Source organism: Lissotriton vulgaris, chromosome 1_1, assembly GCF_964263255.1.
Source record: "Lissotriton vulgaris chromosome 1_1, aLisVul1.2, whole genome shotgun sequence".
Classification (NCBI taxonomy): Eukaryota; Metazoa; Chordata; class Amphibia; order Caudata; family Salamandridae; genus Lissotriton; species Lissotriton vulgaris.
The window spans coordinates 1,902,742,711-1,902,755,383 of NC_141685.1; the positions used below are offsets into that span (position 1 = coordinate 1,902,742,711).

The window sequence follows — 12,673 nt, forward strand, 5'->3', positions numbered from 1 at the left end:
CGGTTGTCATCTTAACATAACATCTATTCTCGTCATGTTGTATAATAATTGTACAATTTCCTGGATAATTATCTAGTAAGTATTATACATTTTATTTACTCCCCTCCCCTACCCCTGCAGAAGGGTCTCCACAAACTCATATCAGTTCCGATTAGAAAAGAAATGGCCTAGGACCTGGGTTAAGCACACTAATAGGGCGTATGTAAATTCTGGATAGTAGGAGTCCACATATACATCGGGCATTTGGAAATAATGGAAGCCCTTAACCTAGAGACTGTCCAACCTGGGATATTAAGAGTGATGTGAAAATCAAAGGAGAGAGTAAGGGAAATTACACAGGCTATGTGTAGTGGGAACTCCTGGTCCCCTGGTAAAGGTTTAAACAACAATGGAGGAGTACCCCCTAGATGCAAAGTATACAGTGTGGGGATTTCCTCTGTATCTAAAGCATAAGGCTTAGGTTAGCAATAAGTGTCCCAACCTTGAACCGGACAAAAATGTCTTTTTTGAGAAGACCCCTCACTCACCAACCTAGTTGGTGACATGCTTCATCATCGGGGTCCCACCCCATAAGCCGAATGCCTATGGGGTGTGCTGCGACACCTGGTTACAGTGGAGCGGGTTCTTTGTTTTTTTTATATGTGAGAAAAAATATTTGTGAAAGGTGTGTTAAAAAGGGACAAAACTGCTCACTACAAAGACTTTATTCCTGAGTGATTTGTCCCTATTAAAAAGAGCGTGTGGCACCCGTGCCTATTTAGGAAGGCGATGGTGTCTCAAAACGTGTGGTAATTATAAAAATAGCGTAGTGTGCTATGTGTAGTTTTTAAAATTTAGGTCTACATGTTTCAACCATTAAAAAGGATTCTATTGGTTTTCTATTGGTTTTCTTCAGGACCGTGTTTTTTGAACGGGGTGGTCCGCACACGCTAAGGCGCGTCCAGCCCACGTCCAATATAAAGACCACAAATTGCCACGGGGCAGTAGTGAGAGGAAACCAAGTAGGTTAAAAACAAGACGAGCAGAAGCCGCAAGTGACGGACACTTGCCGTCTTGGGACTCCCGCTGCCCATGAAGCAATACTTTAACGCTTCATGTGTTTTTCCTGATTCAGGATAAAACACCACCTTCTTTTTTTCACAAGACCACAATTTGTGGTCTTTATATTGGACGTGGGCTGGACGCGCCTTAGCGTGTGCGGACCACCCCGTTCAAAAAACACGGTCCTGAAGAAAACCAATAGAATCCTTTTTAATGGTTGAAACATGTAGACCTAAATTTTAAAAACTACACATAGCACACTACGCTATTTTTATAATTACCACACGTTTTGAGACACCATCGCCTTCCTAAATAGGCACGGGTGCCACACGCTCTTTTTAATAGGGACAAATCACTCAGGAATAAAGTCTTTGTAGTGAGCAGTTTTGTCCCTTTTTAACACACCTTTCACAAATATTTTTTCTCACATATAAAAAAAACAAAGAACCCGCTCCACTGTAACCAGGTGTCGCAGCACACCCCATAGGCATTCGGCTTATGGGGTGGGACCCCGATGATGAAGCATGTCACCAACTAGGTTGGTGAGTGAGGGGTCTTCTCAAAAAAGACATTTTTGTCCGGTTCAAGGTTGGGACACTTATTGCTAACCTAAGCCTTATGCTTTAGATACAGAGGAAATCCCCACACTGTATATTAAGAGTGATGTCTGTTTTTTGGATAGGGCTTAGTGGTGGAATAAAGTGCCTCATATGGTGACCTATGGCTTAAGAGTGTCAGATGTTTTAAAGGTTTCCAACAATTGATCCCAGCTCATTGCGATTGGTTTCTTTCTTAGGCCTCTTTTCTACTCTCTACAGATTGCCACACTATCTGCTAGTCCCCACCTTTCCACTTCCTCTTTCCAACTGAGTAGTTTGGGGGATCTTGGGGATTTCCACCTTCTAGTAATACCACGTTTGGCAAGGAGTAAAGCTAAACCCGCAAATCTGGCTTGTGCTTTAAGTTCTTTACGTCTCTTGTATAGTCCCAGTATACTTGCCTCTACTTTATACCATAATCCCAGAGATCTTTGCCATCAAATCATTTAGTTTTGGTAGAAGGGGAGAGGGGTTTAGGTACTCTGTTTTATAACCTGACAGAGTTTTTTAAGGTATATGGTTTATTGACCATGTTAACAGTATTTTTTGTATGCATTTGTTTCCTAATTGTGGCTCAAATACTACATTTTAGAGCGCAATAGTTTAAATAAATATTCTAAATGTCATTGGTTATCTTATTGTGGTTGAGTACGAGTGCGAGAGTGAAAGGGTGTTTCATCTTACTACGATCCCTCAGAGGGTTGAGAGGGTTGTGTTCTGGGGTGTCAATTCACTTGCTTCTCTGGTGAGGTTAAGAGGGCAAGTGAGGCACTAAAACTAGTTGGACTCAGGCTCATAGGTACTGAGGTGGTATGGTGACTCAGTCCCTACATGCTGATATTCTATGATACCAACCATGTTCTTTTCCTGAGCAGAATACCTGTAACACAACTATCTCTAACAATGTGTTCAAATCCACCCAAAGCACTTTCGAAATAGTCACTAGTCTTTCAACTTCTGTGTATTATGTATCCATTTTCTCTCTGAGTATAGGAAAAGTTGTCACAAAGGCATAAAGATAAGACCTGTCCAAAGTCACATGCCCATATGCACCCTCATGTACTATTCAAAAAGGAAATTCTATCACACCCATTTTTATTTCAGGCTCATTCGTAACTATCCTTACTTCTTTTTCAGAATCACCCTTTTTCTTTATATAGACAGCCCTTTTCTTTTACTAATTTTTGTATTTTCTCGAATCCCTCCATTTCTTTATGCAGTCACTCAGTTCTTTGATATGTACTCGCAGAGTCATTAGACCCATTTTCCTCACTTTGTTTTCAATTAAATTCATTCTAACATTTTGATGCAATATTCTCGTTTTGTAGATATCAGTGTCATATTCTTCTGCCAGTTCTGCAAGCCTGTCGTGCTTCATATATAAACTCAACTGATTCCCTGAACAGATATCTCAATTCATTTGTTTTGTTAAATCAGGACAGAATGGTAGATATCACCATGGGATGAACAGATCTGTTAGTTAACCTTAACTAACATTTGTTTTTGTGAACGTATGTGCTGCATTGTGTATTCTTTAAAAAAATATTTCTAAAGATTGGTGGTTGAAAAGTGTGATTTCGATGTTACCATTGCAAGCCTGGGCTCAAAAATATCTCCTTGCATGCAAAGAAACGTTGGATAAAAACAAATGAATGCGGGTGGAATATGTCGCACTTGACTCGGTGTCACCTAGAGGGCACGGCTGCTGTTGAAGTTTGCACAGTCACCTCGTGGATATCGAACATCACGAAACCCCTCCTGGACCTGGCCATGGACAAAGCGTTATCAGGACAAAGCGTTATCAGGTGTGTTCGTCCAACTCAAACCAACTAAGGCTTCCACTACCAGAATGCACTGTTTTGCTACGGGAAAATAAAAGGCTTGGTGCATGTTTGGATCACATAGTGCGCCTGAAAACCCCTTCTTCATTCAGTCCACTGCATGCCTCTTATTTAAAGTGAAAGCCGGTGCTGCTCTCCATTCACCGTTTAGGATTTTTCTTTGCATTCTGGTACATGTAGTTAGCCTTTCTGTTCTAAATTAATTGCACGCTCCGAGAAGTTGCTAATGTTATGTTGATTTGAGATTCCTGCTGTGCACGGATGTTTTGACCCAAATCTCTTCTTCCCGACCTCTTGTGTGCGTTATGAGCCTGGTCATAGAGAGGTCGGGTTCCTCACAGTGAGGCAGGAGGTACTGTGCAGAGCCGTCGTTCTAGCGCGCGGAGCAGGGGGGCCTGTCCCCGTGCCTGGTACTAGCTCTTTCAACCTGTCCTTTTCTGTTGCCGCAAATCACGTGGCGCGCCTCCCTAATGGAAATGTCTCTCATCCCCTCTGAGCTGTAGGTCGCCGGCACTCATACTGGCCGCGCGCGCCCGTCCCAGGTAGCACCGTGGCGCAGGGGCGCCGAGAAAGCGCGAGGCTCCCACAGCCCGCAGCGCGCGGCCGGGCCCGGGATCTGCAGGCAGTGCACCGCCCAGCCCCCTGCTCCGAGCCCGGGAGGGAGGCTGCGGTCCAGCATGCCACCGGCTCTGCGTGGTATTAATAGCAGCGGGCTTTATCCATCCTCCCGAAGCCTTCTCCCGAGAGGACTCCAGATTGCAGCGTAAATAGCATAGTAGCGCCCAAGACCCGGTGAGTACATCCCATTCAGCTTTCATATGCAGGAAAGGGAGGGGTGCTGTGCCGTGGAACGCGGCTGCTTGTAGCCTTATTGCTAATGTAGGCGATACATTATTATACACTGCTGTGATTCAGCCACGTGATTATGGTTTTTGGAGAGCTCTCTCGTATCTCTCGCGTTGCGTAAGCAGAAGCTTATAACGGCAGTAACCTGATACTTCTTGCAGGATGGCTTAGGAGAATAGCAGGTAAAACGTGCCGAACCGTTTATTAACCCGTAAATAGCCGTTACACAATTTCCCGCTGAACCCGTTAGACTTCCGTATCACCGAAACCATCTTACGTACTTTGTCGTCCACAGACTGTTTAACACCAACAATATATCTAGCTAACAGTGGCGTCATGCCAGCAGCGTGTACTCTTTTATTGCTTTGAAATCGGTGGCACAAAGGTGCCACGCGGCCCTGGCCCCGTTGTCTTTTACTTGTGAAGAAAAACTCAAGAAGCATGCACTGTAGCGCATCTGTCATTGCCGTGCCGCGGCTAAAAACTTTACCAGGTGGCCCAGTAAGGGCCTCCATCTATTTAACATATCTAAGTGAAATACTCTTCTACTGTATGGTATCCGACAGCACTGCTGGGCATAACACTGCATGTAGCTACGGTGGGTCAGAGGGTACCTACAACTTTGTATGTCTTCTCCAGCGTTGCAGAACAAGTGGGCAAACCAGTGTGTATATATATATATATATATATATATATATATATATATATATATATATATATTTCTCTTGAATACTTTATTGGAATCTTTAGTACAGGGCAGTCAAAGAATTCAGTTAGACACGGTGTAGTTTCATTCGTAAAAAAAGAATGCAGATGCGGTATACTTAAGTTACATGTAGTGCAAAAAAGTTGATTATTGTAGAAACAATCCCGTCAATTTAATTAATGTCTACCTCAAAACAAGCCTGTCATTCCAAACGCATTGTTACACTTCTCTGTCCTTTTTTTTTTTCTCCCAGTGAATCATGTACCCGGTTGTACATCTTTAGTTCCATCTCAAGGGCTTCTGGCTGAACAGTCTAGAGTTTCAGCATCAGTTCTTCCACCACCACCTGTATTTGATGTCAAAACATAGGTGAACATCTGCTGTTCTTCACTATCATTTATTGTGTCAACACAGACCTCTTGTTTGTGCTTGCATTGTGACTAGATTAAGTATTGTGGACACAAGGCACGGTAATAAGAAAGGACGTGAATGTAGTACTAGAAAGTCCTGTCCTTTGCTTAGACTTGTGGGATTTGCGGGCTTGAAGGCCCCAAGACAGACATTTTTGAACGGTACAAAACTGGGTATCTGCTGTGGATATCATAATTCTTAGGGCTCCTTACCAGCTTCTCTATTGTGTATACATTTTGGGGTGCATTTTTGTTAGCTTTGCCTTATTTTATTTTTAGTGAACCTTCAGACCGCATGTGTGCCATAGGGCCTTGCACTGACTTTTCTAGTGTGCTTTTGTCACTATTTCGATGGCTGCGGGTTCCTCGCTTAGGAAGCTTGACACATACTATGAGCAGGACTGTGAACGTCGACTCCCTGGTTTCCTGACCCTAGGTGCTCTCTTTTTGCCTTCCTCTGAGTGGTTTCCGAGGGCCTCTGAAGTTTATTACACTGGTTCATCAACTAGGGGTGCCATAATAGGACTCTGCACACCACAGGATTCTTTACAGCACCTTTTCTTGCCCCTAGGTCCTCTGCTTTTTCCTAATCGACCATGGGATGCTTCATCCTGTGGGCCTCCGCTCACTTTTTATTGCACCACTTATTTCTCCGGGACCCAGATGGTCTTCGGCTCCACGAGTCTCAGTGCCTTTTTGCTGTTTTTTTTTTTAACCAAAACTCACTTTCAAGTAAGGCTCCCGTGCTAGCCTGGCCGCGTTGCAAATATCTTTAAAATGTGTGAATATCGTTTTCGCAGCCAACCTTTTTGCTTGTCCTCAAAGTAACTTCCAGCCGAAGGAACTTTTTGTTTTTCATGCACTGGAACTGACAAGAGCTTGCCATGCCTATATGTGGAAATTGCTAGGCTTCACACTAAGTACCCTATTATGCTTGGCATATAGTAGGGGTATGATGGGGGCTCAATGGTGTAAGAAACCCTCTTGGGGCCCCACTACAAGGGCTAACCCATACACTCATGCAGACAATCTGAGGGGACTTCACCTTTATGTATAGAAAACTGTCTCCCCACACCATAGAGGTGGGCGTTGCACGTCTGGAGGGGCTGCACGCCCCCAATAGCTGGTGCTTAGAAGGCGAACGAGTAATAATGTCTTTGCATTTTGTTTTTATCTTATCGCATTTGCTGTGCGATCAAAGACAAAGGTCTAATGTTAGGTTATGTCTTCAGACATGGAGACCGATGTGTATTTTCCTTTCTCTGACTGCAAAGTTAGAGGATTCTGTGAAGTGATTATGTGTTTTATTAATCACGATGCATTACATAAAAACCTTTAAATGATAAAAAGTACACGTTGCAAGTGTAAAAACAAATATAAGATACAAAAGCACGCAAGAGTCACATGACATCTCTACAATTGTGCTTAATGGTGCCACACATGCAAGAACAAAAGTGCCAGTACATAGAAAGTGCAAATGGAGGTGGAGGTGGGGGGGGGGGGGGGGACATTTAGGAATAAGTTCTTCAGGTAGGTTATGCCCCAACTTTGAATAGCTTCTCAGCAATGATGATACATTTTACCAGGCAAGCTTTTACTTGGGCACTTTGGCCTTGCAAGCATAATAAATAGCAGGGCTTGACGGCATGTTCTTACTCCATTAGGGTTAAAAAGGTTACGTAGAAGCTTTCTGCTTGCAGATTGCAAAGTAGTACATATGCACACCATAAACAAAATATATTTTCTGGCCCCTGACAGAGCCTGCATGATGGTGAGCCAGGTTCTAAGGGCCACAGTGGCAGCGCATCTCTCGTTGATGAGAGGCCGAATCGTAGCGCTAAAAATCTGGATTTGTACAAACCTTTGATAGATCCAAAAAACATAGCTCTGTGGAGTTGGCAATTTGTATGTATTGAGGTAGTGTGGCTCACTGGTTAGAGGCGGCAGACCCGAGAGCAGAGGACGGCCCGGGACCAGGGTTCGATTCCCGGCGCGGCAGGTTTCTGGACCAGGGTCAGCGGACTCGATAATTCTCTCGCCTCGGTGCCCACTCTGATCAGCGATCACACTCGGCAACTCTGGGCATTAGCTTGCCTCATCTTCACTAACGGCCCCACCAGACCGCCGGGGATGCCTGGTCTCACCCTGGAGATACCCATTAAGGGACCATCTCTCAGGGAAGCCAGGAAGGGTTTCGCAGCGGTCGAAGCGCCTTGGGACCCCTCCGGGTAAGTAGTGCGCTATATAAATGCCTATACATTTACATTTACATATTGATGCATAGCCATGAGTGTTTCTGCTTTTTGAAGCGTTCCTTGTCTTGCGCCTACGATAATAGCTTTGTTTGTTTGTTTGTTCTCTGCGAGTTTAAAAGCATTATGGGGTAAGTATACCTCCGAAAGATGATGAGAGTTCAGCGCTTTTAAGGCCTCGCTTCTCAAATGGGCCAAACAGTACTTTTTTGACTGTTATCCTGAATGTTTTACCAGGTTAATGCTTTCAATGTATTATGGGGGCCCATTGTTAAGGATGGCAGGTACTTGAGAAGTATGCATTGCTGTATTAGCCCTTGCTCTTGTAATCCAAATTCTAAGCAAATTTGTACAGCTGACGTGTTCTGTCAGAGGGGAAATATGGGGCAAAATACCTTGCTTTGGGCGTTGTTCAAAAATAGAAATCTTGCTGGGAAATAGGGACTGTGAAAGTAAAGGATGTATGCTGTCAATTTTTTATAACGTAACAAATTTAAAACCTGTAATTAAACTGTAAAAATATTTAAAATTATAGCAGCAGTTAGGAAAGCATAAATGAAGCACATTTCTTTTTGTAAATCTGAAGTGTGATGGAAACAAAGGTCTTAATAGGATCAAAACAAATCAAGGAACTTTATGTGGGGATGCACAAATGATAAATATTCAGTAAAACCCGATTTCCACAAACATAGTTTGTGTGTCATATAGTTTTATCAGTATAACTGCATATTTTTTTTCAGTGAAGTGCCCACTTCGATGGAAAATGTGCTGTCTGTAAATGACAGTGCGCTACTACAACATGGTTTAGCAATATATTTATAGCTGTGTGTTCCAAAATGCACTATTAACTACATTCCACATCCTTACCATGCTATTCTTTGTATTTATTCCGCCACATCTTGCTTGTCTGGTCTTTGAATGTTACAATTTTGTGAATGAAACTGATCTTTGGGAACACTACTGTACTTTTGATCAAGGATGTCTCCTGATCACAGGGGACGGTATTTTCAGCTTGTAGGATAGTTCCTGCTTGCTTTCTCCTGGATAATGAGAAGTGAATATTTTGGTGGTCTCATCCACAATGCAGATAGCTCCATCTTGGAGCATCCCTTGAATTGCGAGAAATGTTATCCACTTGTTGGCTTGCTCATCACATGCCTTTCCTGATTTTGGATAGATGTTAAGCACAGGGAACATGTACCTATTACTACTCTGTCATGGGGGCTGAGCTTCATTGACTTGATTGGTTTACCCCTCACTTTGCCATGATGCATTGTCAGTGGGTGCCAATTAGAGAATGTATACATTCTTGTAATATCGGAGTCTCCCGCTGCCCACACAAGGCCCACCTCTGCTTTCCATAGTCATTACCCCTATATTTTAAGCTCATTTATCTTTGTGCCTTGCAGATATGTTAGGGTTTCAAACTTCGGGTGGGATCTTTACTCACCTAAACACAATGAGCCCACAGGTCCAGACTGAGTGGCTGAGTAGAAGGTGGATTTAGGAAAACCAAGCTTTATATCGAGGGTATCCCTTGTCAGGACGGATCCCCTCTCACATAATCGGTATCATGCTTCATCATAGGGGTGCCTCCTTGCGTCCAAAAGCAATGAGCTGGGATATGCAGCTGACTACCATTAGAGACAACTACATGTGCTAGATCAATATGTTTCAGCCATTAGGCTTTCATCAGGCCCAGTTAGTGTTAATCAGTCTCGTGGCTAGAAGCTTCGCCAACACTTCAGGCTCGGCGTTTAATAGCGAAATGGGCCTGTATGAGGAGCAGAGCGTCTTGGGCTTTCCGGTTTTGTGGATGACAACTATATTCGCTACTCGCTGATCATAGGGAAGCCGACCCCCTTCCTTACTCTCTATAAACATGGCACGAAGGAACGGAGCAAGTTTATTTGCACTCGGTTTATATAATTCTATGGGGATTCTGTTCGTGCCCGAAGCCTTCCCGGAGTGCACACAACAGATGGCCTGTGCCACTTCTTCATTAGTAAGAGGGGAGTCTAAATATTTCCGATCTTCCTCCGATAGGGTGGGCATAGGAATATCATGTATCATGTCCGCGCACTCCGCCTCCGTGTAGGCCCCCGATGACGTATATACCGAGTTATAATAATCAGAAAACTCATTGGCGATCATTTGCGGGTCAGTTATCTTAAGGAAGGCACCGCTCTGCTGCTCTGACACCAGCCTGGACGCCCATTCTTTCCTCTCCGACCAAGCTATCAATTTTCCTGCCTTATCGCCATGTTCATATATCTGACTTTGAGTGTCTGCGTGTTGTGCAATGGCCTTATTTCTAGCTAGGTCTCTGTACACATCTTGAAGGAGTTTCAGCCGGTGCGTACCCTCAGGGGTCACATCGTCGGAGATCTCACTCTCCATCTTGGTCACCTCTACCTCAGCTCGATCCACTTCAGCCCGTCTCTTCCTCTGCATCCCAGATACTAGAGATAAGGCCTCCCCTCGGATAACCGTCTTGAACGCCTCCCACAGGGTCTGGGCAGACTCGACAGAGCCTGTATTTTCATGAAAATACCTATCAGTACGTGAGATGAGTTCCTTCTTGGTGGCTGGGTCCCTTAAGTGCCAAGCGTTAATGGGAGCTATCCTACCCGCATCCGTTTGGCCAGCCTCCAACCGGAGCCAGATTGGCGAGTGGTCGGGGATTCCGCGCCCTGAATGACGCACCTCCCGGACTACTGCCGCTTGGGCCGCCGGTATTAATACATAATCTCTTTTAGAGAAGGCATGGTGAGCAGCCGATGCGTGTGTGTGTTGCACCCAGTTTGGGTTTTTCAACCGCCAGCCATCGGTGAGCCCGGTTGAATCCAGAAATTCTGGTAGCCACTTTTGGGACGGCCTTAGGGCTCGGGCAGGGTGCCTATCCCTCTCGCCATCCATCACCGCGTTGAAATCCCCACCAAATACTAGCAGGCCCATGGGGAGTGTCAGGATAATTGCACCAAGGTCCCGAAACGTATCCGCCTGCAGTCCCGGTGGGACGTATATGGACATAAAATTGACAGTTCTCCCCTCCCACACTCCTGATATGCCAAAGTATCTCCCACGATGGTCAGCCCACGTGGCCTGGATGGTCAGCGGGAAGGAGTTTTTAACTAAGATACCCGTCCCTCTGGAACCGGTGGTGAACCCTGCATGTGCCATCACTTTGTAACCCCCTTTGTGTAACGCCATGCACCGATTACCGATCAAATGAGTCTCCTGCAATAGTACAACATCCGGGGAGTGTCTCCTAATCAATTGGTTCACCATTCCCCTCTTGATTTTGTCCCCTAGACCGTTAACGTTCCAACTAAGCACATTTATCCCCAATCCCCGTTTAACCGCAGTCATTGTAGTGGAACGGAATCATTTCAAACTTAGCCATGTCACCGGATGCAGAAAAAAAAATAAAAAGATTTGCTAATATGACTGCACGCAATACCCTCACTATGTCAATAAACCCCTTCACATTCAGCCCTCCTCCCCCCTCCCTGCACCCCTGCATTAGTCTCTTGCCCATTCCCAACTAGCAGTGTGTCCGTCGCCCAAACACCAACCTACAAATTAACTAAAGGTAGAAAACGGAAGGAGGCCAAGAGAACCCCCCCCAGCCTCCCACCCAGCCTCCTGAGGCAATCATTTAAGTCCCCAGCATTCCACACTAATGGAACCACCCCACTCCCCTAAACACCTTACTAGATGTTAACTCCCAATGTCTTATCTATTCACGTTCCCGTAGCTCGTCATCTCTTCCATGATCTTGTTTCTCCGGCTCCCTCGGGTGAGGTAGTGTGGCTCACTGGTTAGAGGCGGCAGACCCGAGAGCAGAGGACGGCCCGGGACCAGGGTTCGATTCCCAGCGCGGCAGGTTTCTGGACCAGGGTCAGCGGACTCGATAATTCTCTCGCCTCGGTGCCCACTCTGATGAGCGATCACACTCGGCAACTCTGGGCATTAGCTTGCCTCATCCTCACTAACGGCCCCACCAGACCGCCGGGGATGCCTGGTCTCACCCTGGAGATACCCATTAAGGGACCATCTCTCAGGGAAGCCAGGAAGGGTTTCGCAGCGGTCGAAGCGCCTTGGGACCCTCCGGTTAAGTAGTGCGCTATATAAATGCCTATACATTTACATTTACATTATTGTCCAACCAGTCCGACGGCACCTCCGGGTTGTCAAAGAACCAGGCCTTCCTGTTGAGTTCCACCCGCAAGCGGGCCGGGAACATTATGGCGTATTTCAGTCCCTTGTCCCTGAGCCTCTTCTTTACCGGCAGGAAGCTCTGTCGTTGTTTCTGCACCATTTGGATGAAGTCCAGAAAAAGGGAGATTGTAGCATTTTCATATCGGAGGGGGGGTCCTGTTCGAGCCGCCTGTAGAATCGCGTCCCTGTCTCTGAAATTCAGGACCCTCGCAATCATCGGGCGGGGGGCTCCGGGCCTACCCCCCCCCCCCCCCGGGCACCCTGTGTGCGCGTTCGACTGTGAAGAAATTACTCAGTCCCTTGTGCTTAAGGTGATTGAGGACAATATCCTCGACTAACAGATCCGGGGCCATGCCCCCGACTTCTCGGGCACGCCAAGAAGGCAAATGTTGTTACGCCTAGCCCTCCACTCGAATTCGTCAAGTGTACGATCTATCAGGGCTCTCGAGATCTCCAAATCTTTCACTTCTTGCTGCAATGACGAGACGTCATCAATCAGACTGGTAGTCTTGAGCTCGAGGGATTTGACTTTCTCACTTGCCTTGGATAAGTCCGCCCGTATCGGGTTCACTTCAATTGTGACAGTGTCCAGCTTGTCATCCAGGCTTCCATTTTCTGCCCCAAGGAAGCCTGAACCCCATTTATGGCTGCCATGACATATGTCAAAGTTGGCTTGGCAGGAGGGCTAGCAGCACCACCAACCGTTGGTTGAGCCTTCTTTACTTCTGTGGGGACCCCCTGGGCATGGTATAAC

General features: G+C 45.8%; 1 protein-coding gene across 1 annotated transcript in view; it reads left to right on the forward strand.

Annotated features, from left to right (window-relative positions):
• The first annotated feature begins 3,949 nt into the window (after nucleotides 1-3,949).
• The window catches only part of TMEM117 (transmembrane protein 117), a 2,083,068-nt gene continuing 2,074,344 nt past the window's right edge, over nucleotides 3,950-12,673 (forward strand). Inside the window, exon 1 of the mRNA XM_086938367.1 lies at nucleotides 3,950-4,273. The gene's annotated coding sequence lies outside the window, so the exon portion shown is untranslated. The remainder of the gene's footprint in view (nucleotides 4,274-12,673) is intronic.